This window comes from Leopardus geoffroyi, chromosome C3, assembly GCF_018350155.1.
Source record: "Leopardus geoffroyi isolate Oge1 chromosome C3, O.geoffroyi_Oge1_pat1.0, whole genome shotgun sequence".
NCBI classification, from domain to species: domain Eukaryota; kingdom Metazoa; phylum Chordata; class Mammalia; order Carnivora; family Felidae; genus Leopardus; species Leopardus geoffroyi.
The window spans coordinates 83,457,684-83,478,317 of NC_059338.1; the positions used below are offsets into that span (position 1 = coordinate 83,457,684).

At 50.5% G+C, this 20,634-nt stretch overlaps 1 long non-coding RNA gene across 21 annotated transcripts in view; it reads right to left on the bottom strand.

The window, feature by feature from the left end:
* Positions 1-20,634, bottom strand: part of LOC123585459 — a 371,435-nt gene that overhangs the window by 105,668 nt on the left and 245,133 nt on the right. For 15 of the 21 annotated variants that reach the window (XR_006706190.1, XR_006706192.1, XR_006706187.1 and 12 more), the window contains 6 exons: positions 19,392-19,823; positions 12,037-12,283; positions 10,725-10,810; positions 8,201-8,441; positions 7,231-7,537; positions 2,847-4,131 (listed from right to left, as the gene is read on the bottom strand). This is a non-coding gene — a long non-coding RNA (uncharacterized LOC123585459). The remainder of the gene's footprint in view (positions 1-2,846; positions 4,132-7,230; positions 7,538-8,200; positions 8,442-10,724; positions 10,811-12,036; positions 12,284-19,391; positions 19,824-20,634) is intronic. The other 6 variants (XR_006706180.1, XR_006706184.1, XR_006706182.1 and 3 more) reach the window with 3 other exon arrangements.

The window sequence follows — 20,634 nt, forward strand, 5'->3', positions numbered from 1 at the left end:
CTATCATCCGCTACCAAACAGGGCTGCTGGTTGGAAAATGGCCCACATTTGGGGTGCAAATCATGCGAAGACCTTAGTAGCCTCTGGGGAAGGCATCTTTGTGGGAAGGAGTAAAAGTACCACCGTCTGGGTTCTCATCAAAAGACTTTGTTTCTACCGGTGAATCAAGAGCCAGAGCCAACAGCACTGAATTGCTGAACTCAGAGTAAGCATTTGGGGGGGGGCGGGGGTTGTTGAAGGGGAAGAGAACTACCATTTCGCGTCCGCCTATGACATGTTAGGTGCCCAGGGCTGGCTACATAATCAGCAAGGCCCATCCAGTGCAAAGTGAAAACGCAGGGTCTCTTATTCCAACTGGAAGAAGCAAAGCTTTTTACTTTATTCTGCAACCTCTGTCTTGATCTGTTGTGAACTGTTTGTTTGCTATTTAAAATCTTTTTTTTTTTTTTTTTTTAATTTATTTATCCTAAGAGAGAGAGCACGCAAGCCAGGTAGGGGCAGAGAGAGAACCCCAAGCAGGCTCCGCACTGTCAGCACAGAGCCCGATGCTGGGCTCAAACTCATGAACCATGAGAACATGACCTGAGCCGAAATCAAGAGTCGGACGCTCAACAAACTGAGCCCCCCAGGCGCTCCTGTTTGCTGCTTAATGTCAAGTTCGGGAATGCTTTTGGGGTGCGTGCAGCCCCTCACAGATGCCCACAGCCCCGTCCCGCCACCTGCCCCTTCGCATGCTTGGACCCCAGTCCCCAGCAGGAGCAGAGGGTAGGTGCCAGAGGTGGCAAGGGAAGGGAGGGGACAGCCAGGAACCCATCCAAGGAGGCAAGAAGGTGATAGGAGGCAGGACTTTACGTCCCAAGCACAAATTCAGATACAATTATTCAGAATTTCAAGATGGCTATGGCAGACCATTCAACTCACTCGGAGAACCTATCCACCCCCCCCCCCATTTCTGCCAGCCAGAATAGCTGAAGGCTATGACCCTGCTAGCCAACATGGGGTCAGGGCCTTGGCAAAGTTACTCACCTTCCCCGTTTATAAAATGAGGATAGGAAGAGCACTCCTACATCAGGCTCATTTGAGAATCAGTTGACCTAATAACGATGGCCAACTCTGAGATAACACTCGCCATGTGCCCCCCATTTCATGTGCTTTATAAATATGAACACTTTCAACCCTCATAACAAGCCAGTAGATGGGTTTGCACTTTACAAAAGAAAAACCTGAGGGCGCCTGGGTGGCTCAGTCAGTTAAGCGTCTGACTCTTAATTTTGGGTCAGATCATGATCCCACAGCTTGTGAGTTCAAGTCCTGCAGTGGGCTCTGTGCTGACAGTACAAAGCCTGCTTGGGATTCCCTCTCTCTCTGACCCTCCCCAAGCTCGCTCGCTCTTGCTCTCTCTCTCTCAAAATAAATAAATAAGCTTAAAAAAAAAAACAACAAAATTAAGGCACAGAGAAGTAAAGCAACTTGCGCATACCCACACAGCTGGTAAAGGGGTAAGTGTCATGGCCAAGATTTGAGCACATCTGCCGAGCTCCAGAGTCTGCCTCTGGGCCAACGCCACACAGCTCGGCCCCTAGAAAGCCGTGGACGCTGGTTCTGGCTTCGTTCTGGGTCATCCTCACAATGCGCCAATGAGGTAGGTTTCAGAGGAGAACAGGGAGGTAAAGAAACCTGTCCCAGCAGGACTGGCTCCAGGAAAGAAGAGGATGTGAACTGCAGGAGTGGGGAGAGATGGGGAAGGGGGGCCTCTGACAGCAGGGACCTGCATGGATGACTAGACCATGGGCTCCAGGAATAAGTGGAAGGTTTGATTTGGAGGGGCATGGGAGAATGGCGGCTGCAGCCCCAGGGTGCTAACGTCCTAGGTTATCAGGGCAGGACAGCTGCTCAAAGATCACTGAATCTGAGTTTTAATTTTATGGTTGGGGAAACCGAGGCTGGAGGAGAGAAATGGCCAGTCTAATGCCCAGAGTCAGGAAGTAGAGTGCTGGGAGCAGATGACCCCCCAGCCAGAGTGCTTGGCAGGTCAATGGAGTGTCCTGAGCGCCTGTCAAGGGTCCCAGGTCCATAAACCCCTCCCAACAGGCTCCTGGATGACCCTGGATACCACAGTCCCAGGCACAGCCGAATCCTTACAAAATAAAACTCCTTGCTATCAATAACGCAATTTCTGACTAGGGTCGCTCTTATCGTTTGTAAATTTAGAGGAAAAAACACAAACCCCACTAGCTCGGAAGTCAGACAGACCCAGGTTTGAAAAGGGCTCAACCACTTACTGACTGTGTGATCTTAGGCAAATTACTTAACCTTTCTGAGTTTCAGTTACCTCATCAGTAAAATAGCTCTGAAGTGAGATCACTTCATGGCAAACATAGATTTCTGGAACAGATTACATGGAAAGGAAAGGAGGCTACAGACTGTAAAACTTCCCTGCTGTGCACAGCCGGCACATTGTAGGTGCTCAATAAAGGCCATTCTGAATTCACTAGAGGCCAAACCTCCAAGTTCATGGGCCAGACGAGTCTCGGAAGAGATGTCAATTCTAGAACCACCTAAAAGCACCTACCAGACATCTCCATCTAAAGCCCAAGAAGGGAAAATACCACAGGATTTGGAGAGGTCCGAAATAGGGCTCGGAGACAAGACTGGGAGGTCCCGGTGATGGGCGGCTGGGAGAGAGGTTGAGGAGGAGGGTAAGTGCGAAAGAACTTGTATTTTTGGAGGTGTTTCTTCTATTTAAGGTGTTGCTAACCCCCTGGTAAAACTCATTTTTGATTCTTGGCAGGAAAACACATTCAGGCTAAGCAGTGAGAACAGACCCTGGCTGGGAAAGTACTCACCGACTCTCAAGTCTCTCTTGTTTTACTGCAACTGACTTGGGTTGAACAACTCGATTTGAATAATTGCACTTTGAGGATTTCTAGGGGAAGTACCCAGGGTCATGTTCTGACTGGAGATTCTATGACACGAACTAATTCTGTAAGTCCGGAAGATTCCCCTGGACTGCAATGCATGCGTCCTACAAATACTTTATTGCCCACCCAGTGCGTGCAGATGCTGTGTTAGAGACTGAGGACACGCGGTGAGCAACATGGACACGGCAGAGGGCTTACGAGCACCAGGGGAAACTTGCAAAACAGAATCACACATGGTAATAAGCGCCTGGTGGAAGAATGGTAAAATGTGCCCCGGGTGGGTAACTCAACAAAGAGGTGACACTGAGGAGGAGACTGAAGGGTGGAGGGGAGTGTGTGGGTCTCCTGGGGTGGCCAAAGCTCCACAGACTGGGAGGCTTAAAACCATAGAACTTTATTCTGTTGCAGTTCCGGAGGATGAAGGTCTTGAATCGAGGTGTCCATGGGGCCATGCTCCCTCTGACACCTGAAAGGCAAGGTCCTTTCTGGCCTCCTCTAGGCTTTGTGGTGGGCCAGCAACCTTACACACCCATGGCTTGCAGAAGCGTCCCCACCCATGTCTGCCCCTGCCTTCACCCGGCCTTCTCCCCATCTGTCCATCTCTCTTACAAAGACACCATGACTGGATTGGAGGCCATCTTGATCCAGAATGACTTCATCTAAACTGGATTATGTCCGCACAGACCCTATTTCCAAATAAGGTCACACTCACAGTTGCTGTGGGTCAGGACTCCAATATGTCTTCCTGGAGGACCCAGTTCTATGCAGTACAGAAAACAGCACAGGTAGGTGAGGAGTCGGCAAAGCCACGAGCTGGAGATGAGCTGGAGGGGCAGGAGATGGCCCCTTGGGGGTCACAAAGAAGCCACTGTGAAGAGGGGAAAGTGGATCCAGGAGACAGAGAGAAACCGTGGGGACTTCACCAGCTCTTCACGCTCTGAGACGGGCACGCCTCTTCCAGCTCATGCGCAAGTGGGTGTCGAAGACCTTGACATACAGGCAGGGAATCACGGCCCCTGCATCTCCATTGTCTGAGGTACCACACCGGTGACTGGCAGGCCACCCTGGGGAACTAAGAGTGAGGCAGAAACTTCCTGGCAATGATGTGCTCTCCACTCTGGAAAACCAGAGGCGAAAAGTGCCCCGTTGACTGTACATCACGGCTTGAGTGCATCTTGGCAGGCAGCCAGGGAAGCCAGAAAGTGTCCTCCTTTGCAAAAAATATGGCACCTCGGTTATATATATAAAATATATTTTGGTCTTTGAGAGATATATATACACACATGAACTTTTTATATATATCTTGATATATATGCTTGAAACTTTCCGCCATATATAAATATATAAAACACGTATATTTTATCATATATACATTTACATATATATGTATATGTGTGTGTATATATATATATATATATACATATATATATCTACACACATATACATACATATACATACATATACATACATATATATATATATAAAACCAAAAGGCTTTTGCTTGAAATACAGGTTTATTTTCTGTGCCGGCTGTCTTTGGTCTAAGGTCATTCATTCATTCCACAAATATTTACAGAGTGCTACCATGTCACAGGTGGGGTTCTCAGCGGGGGCTAAGACAGAAATCCCTGCCCCTCTGGAATTGAATCTCCAGCGAGATAAGGGGCACTAATGGATCAACTCACACAATCGTGAGGCACGGTACAAGGTGCCAAGAACAACGAAGAAAAATAAAGGCAGGAAAGAGAAGAATGAGAGTTGCAGAGTGGTGGGGGGGGGGGTGGGTACGACGGTGAATGTGAAATAGTGGCCAGGGGAGGCCTGGCTGAGGTGGTAAGGCCAGAACAAAGGCCTGGAAGAGCTAAGGGAGTGAGCGGTGATGAGGGAGTCCAGCAAGAGCAAGCTGTTGAGCAGAGCTCGAGTGTCTGCGAGAGGGCAGGGGCAGGTGGGATGAACAGGACAGAAGGAACGAGGGCATGGTCAGGGTAGCGGGGCTGGTTCACATGGGCCTCCCAGACCATTGCAAGGCCCGTGGCTTTTACTCTGGACAGGATGGGAAGCCTGCGGGGGGGTTTGGAGCAGAAAGGTCATGTGCCCCGGCTTGATTTCCAAGGGTGACTCTGGCTGTTGCTGTGAGAACAGATTGTAGAGGGGCAAAGGGCAGACACAGAGACCCGTCAAGGGCTGTCGTACTAATGCAGGCAAGAAATGATGGCGGCTGGGACCCAGGTAGGGGCTTTGGGGTGGTGAGAGGGCATGATATTCTGGGTATGGTTTGCTGATGGTCTGGATAGGATAGGTGAGTGATGGGGAGACCAAGGTTAACTGACTCCAAGGCTGAGCGACTGAAGAGTTGGCGTTGTCATTAACAAGGATGGAGAAGACCACAGAAAGGTGGATATGAAGCCAGGGGAATCAGAAGTCTGAGACGCTGGCGAGACTCTCCAGTCTGGAGAGAGTCTGCCTCTTGAGCCTCAGAAGGAGAAGCACAGCATGTTGGTCGGGCCCTTGAGAGGCCTCTCCTGCCAGCCTTGACCTAGGGGCCTCCCGTACATCCTCAATTGCAGAGCGTTCTTGAGAGCATCCTTCCCAGGATGACCTGGGAAGAGCTCACAATTCAGCATCCCCCGGGGGAGTCATTCTCACACTCAGCACCTACTAAGTGCCAGGAGCATGTGATCTATGAATAAGACCCTACCACGTACTTACCACCATCACCATCTGAAAAAAAGAGGAATGTAAGGTACAGAGTGCTAAGTAACCTGTCCATGGTCACACTAGAAGATGGCCTCTGTCTTCACTCTGCACACAGTGATTTCCAGCCAAGGTGGAGGGACTACTACCGGAAGGGCGGGTTTTGTCAAAGCCGGGCTGGTGCTGTGGGGAGGAGACCGGCTGGGGGTGATTTGAGAAGCTCTCTGTTCCTCTTGGCAGCTGTCTTTCCATTCTTACCCCTCCTGTGCCCCTGCGCTTAGACTGTTGATCGCAAGGCACCACTCCACCTGCACAGCCCTGAAGTGCAATGTTTCCCCTGGGTTGCAACGCCACCTCTGGGCTGTCCTCCATGTTACTCTGAACCCAGGGGCTTCTCCCCTTTCTCCCAGGAGGGGAGGATCTCAGCCACAGTCCTTGGGCTACAAAGGGTCCAGGCCCGGTACCAGGAGTTAACTGCACCTCCCACGTGTGCACTCTTGACCCGAGGCCATGGATCCAGTTCCTCATGGGAGGGACAAGATGGGTGGAAGGAAGCAGAGACAAGAGGGCACAGGGATGCCCCAGGAAGAGAGACTCAGTGGGAACAACTTCAGGCCCAGCTCATGGAAAAGCGTCAGGACTCAGGGAGCAGGACAGAATAGGGTTCCAGGCCACTGCGTGGGGCAGACAGAGGCAGCACAGCCTTGTCAGCCCCACAGGAGATGAACTGTCTTGGGGGGGTGGCCGGGAGGGGAGAGGAGGCGGGGGTACCAAACACCTGGTCACTGACTGTGGGTCAGAGGAAGACAGAAACTCATGCTGGCAGAGGGCGGTGTTTTCTGAAGTTCATCTCTGCGACAAGGGGTCCGGAATGGGACAGAGTATGGGCGAGTCCTAAAGCCTGTGCTAAGCAGTGTCCAGAAGAAAAATGGCACCATGATTAAAAAACCTGCCTGTCTGGGTTTGAATCCTGGCTCTGCCATTTATTTAGATTCTCAGGCAAGTGAATTAACCTCTTATGCCTCAGTTTCCCCCATCTCTACAAGGGACGAGAACCCCACCTGCCTCGGGGTTGGTAAGTGGCAAGAAATAACTCCGAGCCTGAAGCCCTGACACGGGGCCTGGTTCACACAGTCGGTCCTCCCGGCTAGTGTATCAGAGGACTATCTGGGCCAGGAGTCAGCAAGCCTTTTCCATAAAGGACCAGAGAGTCAGTGTTTTGGGCTTCGTCAGCCATATAGTCTCTGTTGTGCATTCTTTTTAAAATTTTCAACCCTTTGGAAATGTAAACACCATTCTCAGTCCAAGGTCCTTACAAAAACCGACCACTGACCAGATCTGGCCTGCAGACTGTAATTTCACATTCCCCGGTATAGACGGAGATTGAGCCTGGAGATCCAGATGTGGCTGGGGCCAGGGTCCTGTTGGCTGGTTTCCTGTACCTTACAGGGCTGGGCTAGGGGCAATGGTGGGAAGAGCCCTGGGCACAGGGGGAACAGCAGACTCAGTGATGAGAAGCCTGGACAGGTGATGCAGAGGAAATGTGGTAGGACCGGGGACACGGGGAAGGCCAGGCAGGGCTGCTGTGTGCTCTCACTCTGAGCTTGGACCTCACCTGTTGGCATCATGGCATCGGTCTAAGAGACACAGGAAGCCAGAGCCTCTGAGGACAGCAGGCAGTGTGACATTCACAAGAGGGGACTGTTTATCCTCCCCAACATTTATGAACCATTTACCATGTTCCAGGCACTGTTCTAAGCCATGAACAAGACAGAAGTGACCAGGCTCCACGCCTGGAAGTCCTGGCTGACTTCCTGCACCTTTAGTTGCAAGGATGTACTTGTCTCATTGAACCCAGCCTTCATGGGTTCCTGGTCAGTCTCTTCCTTGGGGCGTAGGGACCTGGAAGCCTGTTATTCTGTCTTTGTAGACAGAAAGGAAGAAAAAGATCTGCTGACCATGAAATGGTAACTAGACAATGACCCCGCCTTGCTCAGCTGGCACCGTGGACAGGGAGCCCTTAGTACGTGGTGCCCAGGAAGATCCTTCTCACCACCCCCAAAATCAAAGTTGTAAGAGGCTCCTAACCGTGGGCACAGACCATCTAAGGGAGCGGAAACATGTAGCAAAAAGCTGTTGACTATCTCTCTCCCAAACTGAGAAATAAAGGACTTATTATAAAAATAGCTGAGTAGTTACTGTGTTTCAGGCACTTGATCTCATTTAGTCTTCAGAACAACCTGATGTGGTGAAGTATCATTGTTGACATTTTACAGATTGGAAAATTGACGCCAAGTGAAGGTAACTAAGGTGTCCAAGGTCCCTCCATTCACAACAATGACAAACCTATGCACTCTGTGCCCCAGACACAGTGACCTTCCTTTCGCTCCCGGCCAGCACTTCATCCCTTGGAACCAAGTAGTAAGTTGCATCTAGCACATTATCCTTATTTTATCTTGACTCTCCTCCTGTAAGGAGGCCTAGACTCATTGCAGGACACGTGGCCGATCCCTAACGAATACACCAGCAATTGACGGGTGGCTTGAGTTTCTTCTTACCCAGAAATGAGAGTAACACCACCTTACCCGTGAGAGCCGCAGGGCATTGAGAAGTGTATTCTCAGCATGCTGGAATAGCGTGGCAGAATTAAGGTGTCAAAGGAAAAACGAAGTACTTCAGAGAGGGCATGAAGAAAATGTATTTGAAGCCGGCTGCTGGTTTTCAACTTGTAACTGCCCACACGCCTGCAATCGGGGGGAAATGAAATCCGTGGTCACCGGCGGACAGGGTGGCCTCGACGTTCAGAGCAGGGGCCACGAGGATTTGCTGTAAAAAGCCAGACAGGATGTAGTTTAGCTTTCGCAAGGCCACAGGTTTCTCTCACAACGATGGAGCTCATCGCTGCTGCGGGAGATCAGCTCTGGACAACAGGTAAGTGAATGGGTGTGGCCACGTTCCAATAAAACTTTATTTACAACATCAGGCAGTGGGCCAGATTTGGCTTGTGGGCTGTAGCGTGCTGATTCCTGGTTCAGAGCAGACACAGCAGTGTGACTATTTCATGCGAGCCGATGATGCGACAGGCACGCCACATACTTTCTCTCTTTTGAGTGGATGTCTTTTCAATAACAGGTGTTTGCTGTGTGCTCACCACAGGCCAGCCGCTGTTCTCGGCATAGGGTTTCGGTGCAGAAAAAGGCAAAACCCTGCTTACATGATGAAAACCCTGTCTATGCCCCTCCGCAGGAGAAACCATCACCCCAACTTTCCAGAGGAAGGGAAGAAGCCCAGCGGGGACATCCCAGAGCTTGTGAGGAGCAGAGCTGGGCTGCCAGACCAGATCCCAAACCTCGGGTCTGGCCACGACTCTGTGCCATCCTGCAGTTCGGGACCAAGACCCTGGATTCCAGCCCAGAGGCTGCATCTGCTGAGCGGTCTTCCCGAGCTGAGCTAACGTGTGGCTGTGGGCACCTATTGTGGGGCACTGGCCCAGCTTCCAGAAATGCCCCAAAGCAGAAACGATGGGGTGGAAACCACGAGCCTCTGATAAATGCAAGAGAGGCAGCTCCCTAGGGCACCCCTACACGGTGGCCCAGACGTCCCTGAGGACACAGGGGGGCCTCTGACGGGGCCCCACCCTCAGCAGCCGCACAGACTGGCCTGGCCGGGGCGGCCGAGGGCCAGGGGACAGAGCCGACGAACACAGCCCTGCTGTCTGAAGGCCTGTCTGCGCAGGGCATGGTGGGAGCCGGCCTGCCGTCCTCTTTTTATGGTTTTATGTGGCTTGGACCCTGAAATAAAAGAGCTCTCTGTGGAAAGGAATGAAGATGGGAAAGGGAGAGAGAGGAGGGACAGACTTTTCTAGAGTTTCCGCTTGGTGCTAGGCACTTGAATTGAACACTTCATCTGCACAGAGGGGTGGGTATGAACCATTGCTCCTGTCTCACAGACCAGGGATTGGGCAAAGTCTTTTTGCAAAGGGCTGGGTAGTAAAAAATTGTGAGTCGTGGGCCATGTGGTATCTGTTGCACCTACTCGACTGTGCCTTAGAGAGTGCAAACGAGGTATGCACCCCCTGTCGCCATAGAGACAGTTCATCAAGGAACGAGCATGGCGGGCTGTCAATAAAATTCCATCTGTAGATACTCGGAATTTCCCATAGTTCTCATGTGTTAGGAAATAGCATTCTTCTTTTGAGTTTTTATTTTTCAAATGTAAAAATGAGGGGCGTCTGGGTGGCTCAGTCGGTTAAGCGTCCAACTTCGGCTCAGGTCACGATCTCACAGTTTGTGGGTTCGAGCCCCACGTCGGGCTCTGTGCTGACAGCTCAGAGCCTGGAGCCCCCTTCGGATTCTGTGTCTCCCTCTCTCTCTGCCCCTCCCCAACTCGTGCTGTTTCCCTGTCTCTCATAAATAAAAATTAAAAAAAAAAAAAAAAGTTAAAAATATATAAATTAAATCAAATGTACATGCAAACATGTAAAGTTTTAAATGTAAACTACATTTGAAAACATAACAACCATTTTCAGTTTCTGGGCTGTACAAAAGCAGCAGTGGGTTGGAGGTTGCCCACAGGTCATAGTTTACTGACCTCTGTCCTACATGATGTCACTGCAGTGTGGGAAGATTCAGTTCATGCCTGGATCACATCCTAAAGTGGGTGACTCAGGAGTCTAACCCGGAACCTAGGTTTCCAAGCCACAAGTACGGAATTCCTAAGGACAGTACGGATGATAGCAAAAGTCTATCTGTTTTTGACAATTGCAAACAGAACCATAAAGGCATTCATTCATTCATTCGATCGTTCGATCAATCATTCATTCACTGATCTTTTTAAATGTTCAGGACCATGAGATAGGAGATGTTCACGTCAAGAACCTCTTTTAAGCCTTATGACAACTCTTAAGAAGGCTGGCGACTTACAATGGTCATTCGCATTTCACAGATGGGAGAACAGAGGTGCAGAGAGAAGCCCACATTCATTCCATTTTCCCAGCTGCCTGAGCCTGGTGGGGGTGAGACCTTTCCTTATGGAGCGTGGCAACAAATAAGTCACATACGTAAAACGAGAAGGCTGAAAAGTGGATTTTTAAGGTTGAAAAATACGCACAATTGTTCCAGATGCGGGGCCAGCGGGTGAAGCTCAGGGAGGGGTCCTTTGAGCCGAGCCGCATTTTAGCCATCAGAGATGGGCACCTGGGCAGCAAGAAACAGAAAGGACAAGGTCCAAAGTGGGGAGATAGAAGGCTCTGTGGAGGGCAAGGGACCTACCAGCTGCGCAAAAGGCGCCACAGCCCCTGGGGAAGGGGGGTGGGTTGGCCAGAGGAAGGCCTGAGGCCCCTGCCCAGAAGAAGGGATGAGTTGCAGGGCGCTGGGGACTCCTGGGGGCCATCTGCTCTGCTGTGACAATTCAGGAATGGCCAGAGCCTGAGGCTCTCAGTCTGCAGCCCCCTGGGGGCTGGGAGCAAGGCTGAGCCGCTGAGCCCCTCCCTGCAGCCCCGACAGGTGAGGTGGGGGCGGCCCGAGGCCCGAGGCAGTAGCGGCCACCGCCAGGCTGGAAGGCAGGCACGGGCTCAGCAAGAGGAGAGCTTGTGATATGTTCGCATGGGTTTTCCTATTGAACCATTCAAGTCTCCCAACCTGATGAAAGGTTGTATCTATTTTTAAAGGTTTGTACACATAAACCACGTGCTATGTTCTCTGCCGACAAGGAACTTGAAGCTTGGAGCAGCGATGCCCTGGCTGTTGGAGGCCAGGGGCCCTGTTCTTCGCTGCCTCCCGGTCCTCATGGCACCCCCCTCCGGTGTCTGAGAAACACCAGTGGGGGGCAGAGTTAGGAGGGCAGAGGAAGAGATGAAGGAAAAACAAGGGTCTTGAAGGCGCCGTGACCTTATTGCCTCCCTGGGGAGTAACAAATGTCGTGCTTTGGGAGGGAGCGGGTGAGCGGGCCACTGTGTGACGTGGGAATAGAGGATCACTCTGAGCGAAGGTCAGGCTTCTCCAAAGTGAGAAACAGCCTGAAGACGAGCAGTTCCCTCGACCACAGTGGCACAGGCCGTGCAGGCTGCCAAGGCGAGCGCCGAACTTGGCCGGGCGTGCGGGGTTGTATGATAATCTCAGCCCTGCCGGGTCACTCCGGAACACCAGGACAACCTTCGTACCAGAAAAACAAACCCCTGACCGCCTGCCAGCCGGAGGAGTAAACAGAGGGGCGACCGCACACCAGGGCCCCCCGAACATTGCTCCTTATCCTGCTGGGCTAATAATAACCACAGCAACCAACTCTCATGAGCACGGACACGTCAGGCTCGCGTGCTCAAAGCTTTAAGTGCATTATCTCTGAAGTCATCAGCAAAAGTCCCCGAGGAAGGTGATAAACCATCCCATTTCAGAGATGGGGAATGTCAGGGTCAGGAACTTACCTTGGATCATCATGCCATTCGACAGTTGAGCTGGGATAGGAACCCAGGCAACCTGATTCCAGGAGCCGCACCCAAGGTCTCCACGCTGTCGGCAGGCAGCTGGACATGGTGCAGTGGCAACGAGGGTCTCAGAGCCTGGGATTACGTGGAGTCAGATCTCAGCTCCCCCACTTCTAGCTGGAGCTGCGTGATTTCGGATTAACTCTGCTCAGTGTTGTCTCATGGGTAAAATGTGGAGCCTCGGGTCCTAGGGTGGGAATAAGGATGGGGGGTGCAGGGTATAAGCAAAGCGGCTGCCTCCATAATGTGTCTGGTCTCATGGGGCCCACAGCCTCTGCCAGAGAAGAGCGTGGGTCCTCCCTGAACGTCAGGCTTCTCTTCAGCTCCCATACAGGGTCACCCTCCCCTCCCGGGGTATCTTCTCTATTCAGTAAACTCTCAAATAGGGTAGAAAAGCCTAACAAGTTACCCAAAGGCTACCAAAGAAACACATTCTCTGACCACCCAGCCTCAGACTTCCCTCCCTCCCATCAAAGTCAGCCTTTAACTTCCCACTCTCCTCCATCCAGGGGACAAGGGAAATGGAAAAGGGGGAAAAGCCATCTGAGTCTTGGAGATGGCTAGTTCCATAAATACAGAATTACCAAACTGTAGAAAGAATTTTCTTTCTTGCCTGAAAATCTCTCTCTGCTACTCCAGAAACCTCCAGGCCCCCCTCTCCCAGGAAGGGGCGTGGGCGATGGAGGTCCCTGCATGGAGCTGCATTTTAACATCATTGTTTTCCTTTGTCATCCTGAGTGTTGTACCATAGGTATTCTAAAAGCTTTATTCTTAGAGCACCTGGAATCTGGCTTCAGCTCAGGTCATGAACTCATGATCAGTGAGTTCAAGTCCCGCATTGGGCTCTGCACTGGCAATGTGCAGCCTGCTTGGGATTCCCTCTCTTCCCCCTCACTCTCTGCCCCTCCCCCAGTCATGCTGTCTCTGTCTCTCTCAAAATAAATAAAAATAAACTTAAAAAAAAAAGCATTATTCTCCAAAGGCACCCAGATCTTCTCCAGTTTGTAAAAAAGGGTCCAGTGTGGGCATGTGCACGCGCGCGCGCGCGCGTTTCAAAGCTCTCTCTTTGGTCCTGGCATGCCAGCCTCTCTGAACTCACAAGTTCCCTGCCCTTCGTGAAATTATTTCCTAAATAGGTTTACAGATAGGACCATGTTTCCTTCATCTTTTACCTTCCCTGTGGAAATTCTCATTTATCTGCGAATCTGTGTCACTGAGAAAGAGAGAGGGAGAAGGTAGGCAGGAATGACTATACTCTGATAGGTATGCACTTTTCCAGCTATGCCTCCCGCCCTGCTTGGCAAGGTTGCCCGTTAATTATCTGCATCCCTAGCACCCTGCAGATTCTAGGAGGGCAGGGGCAATGTTGAGTCCTTTATCCCTCAGCCTAGCACAGCAACTATGAAGATCAAGTCTCAGACGGATGTTTGCTGAACGCGTGCAGGGAAGAGAGAGGCCGTGGGAGAGAGAGTTGCAAGGGCACACGGTTGCTCCGCTCCCTTCCATGGGTTAATTCCCCGCCCTTGAGCAAATCTCTAGCCATCTTCTCCTGACCTCAGAGGTCCCTCTAGGGCTCTCAGCCTTTTCTTCTTAGTCGGGCCACTTGGAGAACAAGCTGGTACCGTGTCTGCCTCCCAGGGTCAGAGCCTGGCTGTGCCTTCTCAGCTCCTTGGACGTATGCCCTTGCCCTTCCCCCGGCAGCATTGCAGAGTGAACACCATCCACTCCTGGGCACAGTCCCGGGCCTTCACAAATAACATCTATGGAGCAGTCCACCCAGACCTGTAGAGGACACATCTTCTCAAGTGCACACACAGCATTATCTACGACAGACCCTATGCTCGGCCATAAAATAGGTCTCTATACATTTCAACGGACTGAAGTCACCCATCACTCAGAGAGGACAACGGGAATAAATCAGAAGTCAGCATGAGTCGATACAGGGAAAATCCCCCAAATGTTTGAGGAGACTCTCCCAGTGTTTGACATGGGGCAGGTCCTGAATAATTTCTGCCCTGATATCTTTCTCCACCACAGTTTCAATCCCTGTGCTGCCATGAACAGGGGAGGCCAACGTCATGGCTGTCGTCCCAAGCACGGCACTGGCTGCCTGGTCTGCACAATGAGCTGGGACTGCGATTCAACCTGGGAGCACCCTCTGAGCCCCTCGGCTTTTTCCAGATCCATCTTCAAACAGGAAGATCTCTGCCTTGCTGCCAAATGGAGTGCACCCACCCACCCCTGCCCCGCTTTCTCCTCTGAGGAGCCCAGTCTTCTCAAGGGCCTGCCCAGCGTCAGACCCCTGGATGATGGATCTCGCTCTATTCATTCAGAATATTCTATGGCAAACAAAATGAAGTTCATTTTGTTCAGGGACTTTAACTGACACTCCTTGAGGAAAACATGAAAACAACATATCAGAAATGCCTGTTTTCTTTTGCCTGCATTTTAGGGGGTGCCCGTGAGATTGGCAATACAGTCAACCAGAAAGGAACTCAACCAGCCAAGTCATTCGAGGTACACGATGACAGTGGCCGTGACATCCTTGGATTGGAGAATGAAGTGAGATCTGAATTTCACTTAGGGGTTTGCTTGAGCTTTTGAAGGCCAATAACTTGATCCATGTTTTTAGCTCATTATATAAATGGGCAATTATGGTGCTGATAATCCACCACCCGCGAGAGCCAGAAGGTGAGGGAAGCTGTTATTGGCAGGAATGGGCAGTATGTAAACATTTCGCCAAGACAAAGCTGGTTGGAGCATTCTTCTCCTATAAGTCAGGATCAAGGTCTCCTAGATAGGAAGGAGTGGGAAATTAAGACCTTAATTAAAGCACACCCCAAGGGGCTGGTTGGTGACAAAACTTCCTCAGAACTCCATCCACATGAGGTTTCCAATGGGGTCCCATCCAGAGAGCAGGTTTCAGAGGCAAGAGTCGAGTCTGGTTTTGTCATCTTCTAGCTGTGGGGCCAGGGGGACGTGGTTTTACCTCAGCTTCCTCATCTGTACAGTGGGGACGAGAGTGAAAGAACCTACCTCAGAGGGTGGTTGTGAGGATGAGATGCGATGATGCACAAAGACACTGAGCAAGAACCTCACATGTAATAACAGACAGTCCAGGGCCCTTATCATGTGATCTAAGCAAACGCACTTCATGTTCAGGACAACCTTGAGAAGTAAGTTATCACCTTTTACAGATACAAAAATTAAAGCCCAGGAAAGCAAAGAAACTTGTCCAAGGACCCAGGTCGTAAACTGTAGAGGGGGATTCAGACTCAGGTCTAACCCTAGAGCCTCAGGAAACTTCCAGTCTAGGAGGAGTGACCCACAGAAACACCACCAGCACATCTAGGAGGTCCAGCCAAACTGCCCCAGGAGCAAGGTGCCGGACTCACCCTGTAGGAACAAGGGTTAAGATGCCTCATATCAGCTGGACCTTGGAAGACATTTTGGTTTTCACCAAGGAGAAGAGGTAAGAAGAACCTGATCGGTGGAAAACTCACATGGGCAAAAGAAGGTACAGAAAAGGAATTCTCTGTTAAGTGAGACCGGAAAGACAGCCGTGCTGAGCACTGGGCTGGCTGGAGTCTCATGTGAACTCACGTCTGCATTCTTGGAAACACCCTGATCGGCAAAGCGATGTGGTTAAGAGCACAAGCTCTGTGTCTGATGGATTGCTGACAAACTAACGCCATGTGACTTTGAGCAAGAGACTTAACCTCTCTGGTCCTGAAGGGGGCTCACCTTGCAAATGAAGGTTGTACTGGCCAAATGGGGCATTCCGTATGAAGGCTAAGCCTCAAGCCTGCTAGCATGCTGACGCTTCTTAACGTGTCTGCTCCCTTAGATGTAGTCTGAGTTCCCTCTGCCATCATTCTGCCCCCTGCCCAGACCCCTTTTGCTCACTGGATGGCATCTCACAAGGCACTACTAGTTCATGTCCAAAAAAAAAAAAAAAAGAAAAGAAAAGAAAAGAAAAAAGACTCAAAACCTGAAGAGAAATGGGGCTCAGTCTGTTACTATTACTAGAGATGAGCCTTCCACTAACAAACAGCTTGTCCTCTTACAGCCAAAACTGGGGATCTGACTTCATCCCTCGTGCAAAATATGTTTTTGCTGAATAACTGTGACCGATAGCATTTGAACTCTCCCATTTGAGAGCAGCCTGGGGAAGACAGTTTGTGCCTGGACCACAAGGGTACCTCTACTGGTCTTTGTGTTTTCTCGTGTCAAGCAGAATGACAGGTTGGAGACTTTCCAAAGAAGGCACATTCGCTTCAAGCTTTCCTCTCATTCCGCCCAAACTCAAACTTGGGATCTAATTCTGTGCCTGGGCTTACCTAGGCGTGTGTGATTCTTGGAACCAAAGATCCCCAGACACACATCTTTTCAAATTTCACCTTCCCCAAATATGGATGCATCCGACAAGTGGCGCTCAGTCGTTTAATTGAAGGCATTTCTTCCTCTCTTAATGACACGTAAATTAACAGGGAGTCGTGCAACTCGTAGCATCTCAGATTTGAGGAAATACAGCATGTGCTGGGAACCAGACTAGGTTTGAAACAAAACCTGCTTCTGCTCTACAACAACCACATGAATGTAGGTGGTCACCCCTAACTTACATGTGAGAAATTGGACGACCAGGGTGTTAAAGAAACATTCGCTCATAGTGCTTAGTACGCAGGGGAGAGAGTGCGGGCGGGGTTCTGCTGAGTTCCAATTATCGCACAACTCAGCATCAGAAAACACCATCGCTTTAGGCCGCTCATGAGTTTCTGGTCAGGAATTTGGGAAGGGCTGGGCTGGGCAGTCGTGACTTGGGGTTTCCCCTGCCCTTGTAGTCAGATGTCAGCCGGGCTGTGGTCATCTGAAAGTGCAAAAGGTCTAAACATCCAAAATGGCAGTTTGTGTGGCTGTCGGCCAGCGCTGGGGGCTGAGAGCTCAGCTGAGACCACACGCCAGAGCACCAGCACTTGGACTCTTCAGCACCCCGGCCTCAGTGCTTCCCGCGGAGCGAGTAAGGAGGTCTGGAGGGAGCTGCGTGAGCCTTTGCGGCTCTGCTGCCTGGAGCCATCACAGGACTCCAGGAAAGGATGTAGATCCCGCCTTTCTTTTTTTTTTTTTTTTTTTTTTTTTTTTTAAATTTTTTTTTTTCAACGTTTATTTATTTTTGGGACAGAGAGAGACAGAGCATGAACGGGGGAGGGGCAGAGAGAGAGGGAGACACAGAATTGGAAACAGGCTCCAGGCTCTGAGCCATCAGCCCAGAGCCTGACGCGGGGCTCGAACTCCCGGACCGCGAGATCATGACCTGGCTGAAGTCGGACGCTTAACCGACTGCGCCACCCAGGCGCCCCTAGATCCCGCCTTTCAATGGGGAGAATGTCAAGAAACGGGGCCCCTTTGTTTTCGAACCATCACAGATGAGAACCATCGCCTGACTGGTACAGACACCAAAACGTGACACTGCTTGTCTGGTGCCCAGAAGCACAAGAAGGGAACGGGAGCCAGATGCGAGGGAGAGGATGTTAAGACAAACGCGGGTGGAGTCATCCAGTCACCTGCGCGTCCAGGGGGGTTCCCTTGGGGACGTTAAACACCGACCCAGTGTTGTTCCCACTGTTCGGAACCTGTCTGTAGCTTTCCGAGAAGCAGGTGCAGAGCCAGCTTCGCGAGTTTACAAGAGACATCAGGCTTAGGACTTTGTCAGATATACCTTGTTTCCACCCCCAAAAGGCCTTACCTAGTTTAATATTTACTGAGCACCAGCTGCAGAATATTCTGGGGTCTGGGAATATCTGAATGAACAAAACAACATACTTTCCTCACAGGGCTTGTATTCTGCTGGGAGATGCAAAAAGTCACCAAATCTGTAATAATGTCAGCAAGACATGAGAACTATGGAGAATGACAGCAAGTGGGGCCTGGGGGATACTGTAGTGGGGGAGGATGGTCAGAGACGGTCTCTCTGGGAGTTGACATCTGAATGGAGATCTGAATGCAGTGAGGAAATGAGCCAGGTATCCAGGGGAAAGAATGTTCTGGAAAAGGGGACCATTCCGTGCTAAGGCCCTGAAGCCAGCCTGCCTGCGCTTAGATATGTTTGGTCTATAGCAAAAAGACCAGTGCGGAGAGTGGAGTGAGCAAGGAGAAAAGGAAGAAAGCGAGGGCCTAGGGTCCACGCAGGGAGGGCCGTATAGGGCACAAGAGGAATTCTGGATTTTATTCTAGGTGGGGTGGGACTCCACTGAAGGGTTTTGAGCAGGTGAGTCCCAGGATTTGGGTTACATTTTGAAAAGATCTCCCTGGCTGCCGAGAGAGGAGGGAGGGGAGGATAGAAGCCAGGCCCGTTTGGAGGCAGGCTACTGCAGTGGTCCAGGCAGAAGGGGAAGGTAGCCTGGTCTGTACTGTCACTGGTAGAGGGGATGAGAAGGGGTGAAATGGACACACATTTTGAAGGAAGATATCACCGGATTTGCTAATGGACACATCTACCAGTTGATTTTTTAACCTCACAAAAGATGTTTCCAAGAAACGTTGAACCCTTGCCCAAATTCAACCCTGATCTCTACAGAGGGTGGCAATGTGTGTGATGGAAAGTGGGAGAGACCCAGGGCAAGCCAGCTCCCTCACACGCCGGGCAGGGGTTTGTCTCATCCTCGTGGCAGAGAAGGAAGGGCCTGGAAAGCAGGCATCGCCCCTTCCTTCCCACCTCGCCCACCCTGCCCCTGCAAGAAAGATATGAGGTTCAAAAGAATAAGCCACTGGCTGGAAAGACCCTTTCAAAAAGGAGTTCGAGAAAGTCTAGAGCCTTCTAAAAGGGCTGTCAGGGAGATCACACCCATTTGCATGGGCAAGTTTGGGTATTTTGGTCATTCGCTTCATGACACGACTTTGTGGCCACAGCCTCTCCTCCTGCACAAGTCAGTTCTCTAAGGGGCCTTTTCTGTCAAAAAGAAACCACCGCTGGGGCTGCTTTGAGACAGACTTTAGGGGGAGTTTCATGCTCCATGAGACTCAGTGGTGAAAGGGTCAAGAGTCTGTTTCAACACAAGTGGCCAGATGATTAGATCAAGATCCAAACCCAGGCCTATAGTAATGGTTTCCTTTCTTTTCTTTTCTCTTTTCTTTTTTTTTTCCTCTTCTCTTCTTTTCTTTTTTCTTCTCTTCCTTTCTTTTTTCTTTTGGATAAACAGGTACATAGACACTATGGGTCAGGCAGTGTTCTAATCATTGTATAAAATATTTAGTCACATGAGGTTAAGAACAACCATCATCCTTCATTCAATACTCACCACACCTTTGCTGAGCATTTTGCAGACGAGGCCAGTGAGTCACAGAAGAGCTAAATGACTTGCCCAGGCCCTATACCTAGTAACGGTGGAGCTGAGATTGGAACCTGGGACTTCTGGCTCTGGAATTTGGGCTCTTAACCACCGTACTAGCCCAACACAGCCCGACACTGGCTGTGCTTTGGCGGAAGTCTGTGTATCCATTTGAAACGTTTTCCGCTGCAAATCAAAGACAACTTGGAGTGACGTAAAGAAGCGGCCATTGTTTCAATAACAGAAAGTCTGGATGTAGACTCCTGTCTTGGGCTGGTGGAACAGCTCAACCGTGCTACCAAAGATCCAGGCTTTTTCTGTCTTATCTGCTCTGGCATTTCATTCTGTTGACTTGTCTCCTCATGCTTGCAAGATGGCTGCTACACCTCCAGGTATCTTACCCTAGATCCAGGCAGGAGAAAAAGATAAGAATGAGCCTCCTTTGTGGGGCACTTTGTCTTTTTAGTTGGAAAGTTGCCCACTCCCTAGCACATTTCCCCTCACAAAATTAGACTTGCCCGCCATTTCTATATCTGGTTTATACCAATTTTGATTCATCTCATCCCGCTGGGATTGGAAACCATCTTCCCTAAGGCCTGGGCCCTCTTCCATACCACCTCCACATATCACAGTTCTATGCGGTGGGGAGGCAATGGCTATTGAGGAGAAAACGCACACCATTTGCCACAGTGGGTCTTCCTCTCCCCCTTCCACCTGGGCACATGGCAGCTCAAAGTCGCAAAGTCAAGACTACGTGACTAGTGAAATGGTAGACCCAGAATATTAACCTCGATCCGGCGGACTAAGTCACCAGCTCTTAACTATGGTGTAGTATGTTGTTGAGTGGAGTCAAGAACGGATGGGCACACATTTGGCTTTATCACTAATAGTTGTGGAAGCTTGGGAAACTTAGCCAGCCTCCCTCAGCCTCGAACTTCTTATCTCTAAGAAGCTGCCATTGTGGTTGGCAATGGTACCTAACCAGAGGGTGGCTACGAGGGTAAACGAATTAATATATGTAAAGAACCTGACAACACTAAGCCATCGATAATTCCTGGCTGTTATCAGTGTTGTCCCTTATTATTGCTGTTGCTATCTTAATGCCATGAGACTCTGCAGACACAACACGCTTGTCCTCAAATGAAATACCACTTGGGGCATCCCTGGCTGATGTGTTGGTACTGACTAGTGGGTGGACTTGAAAGTAAGGAGA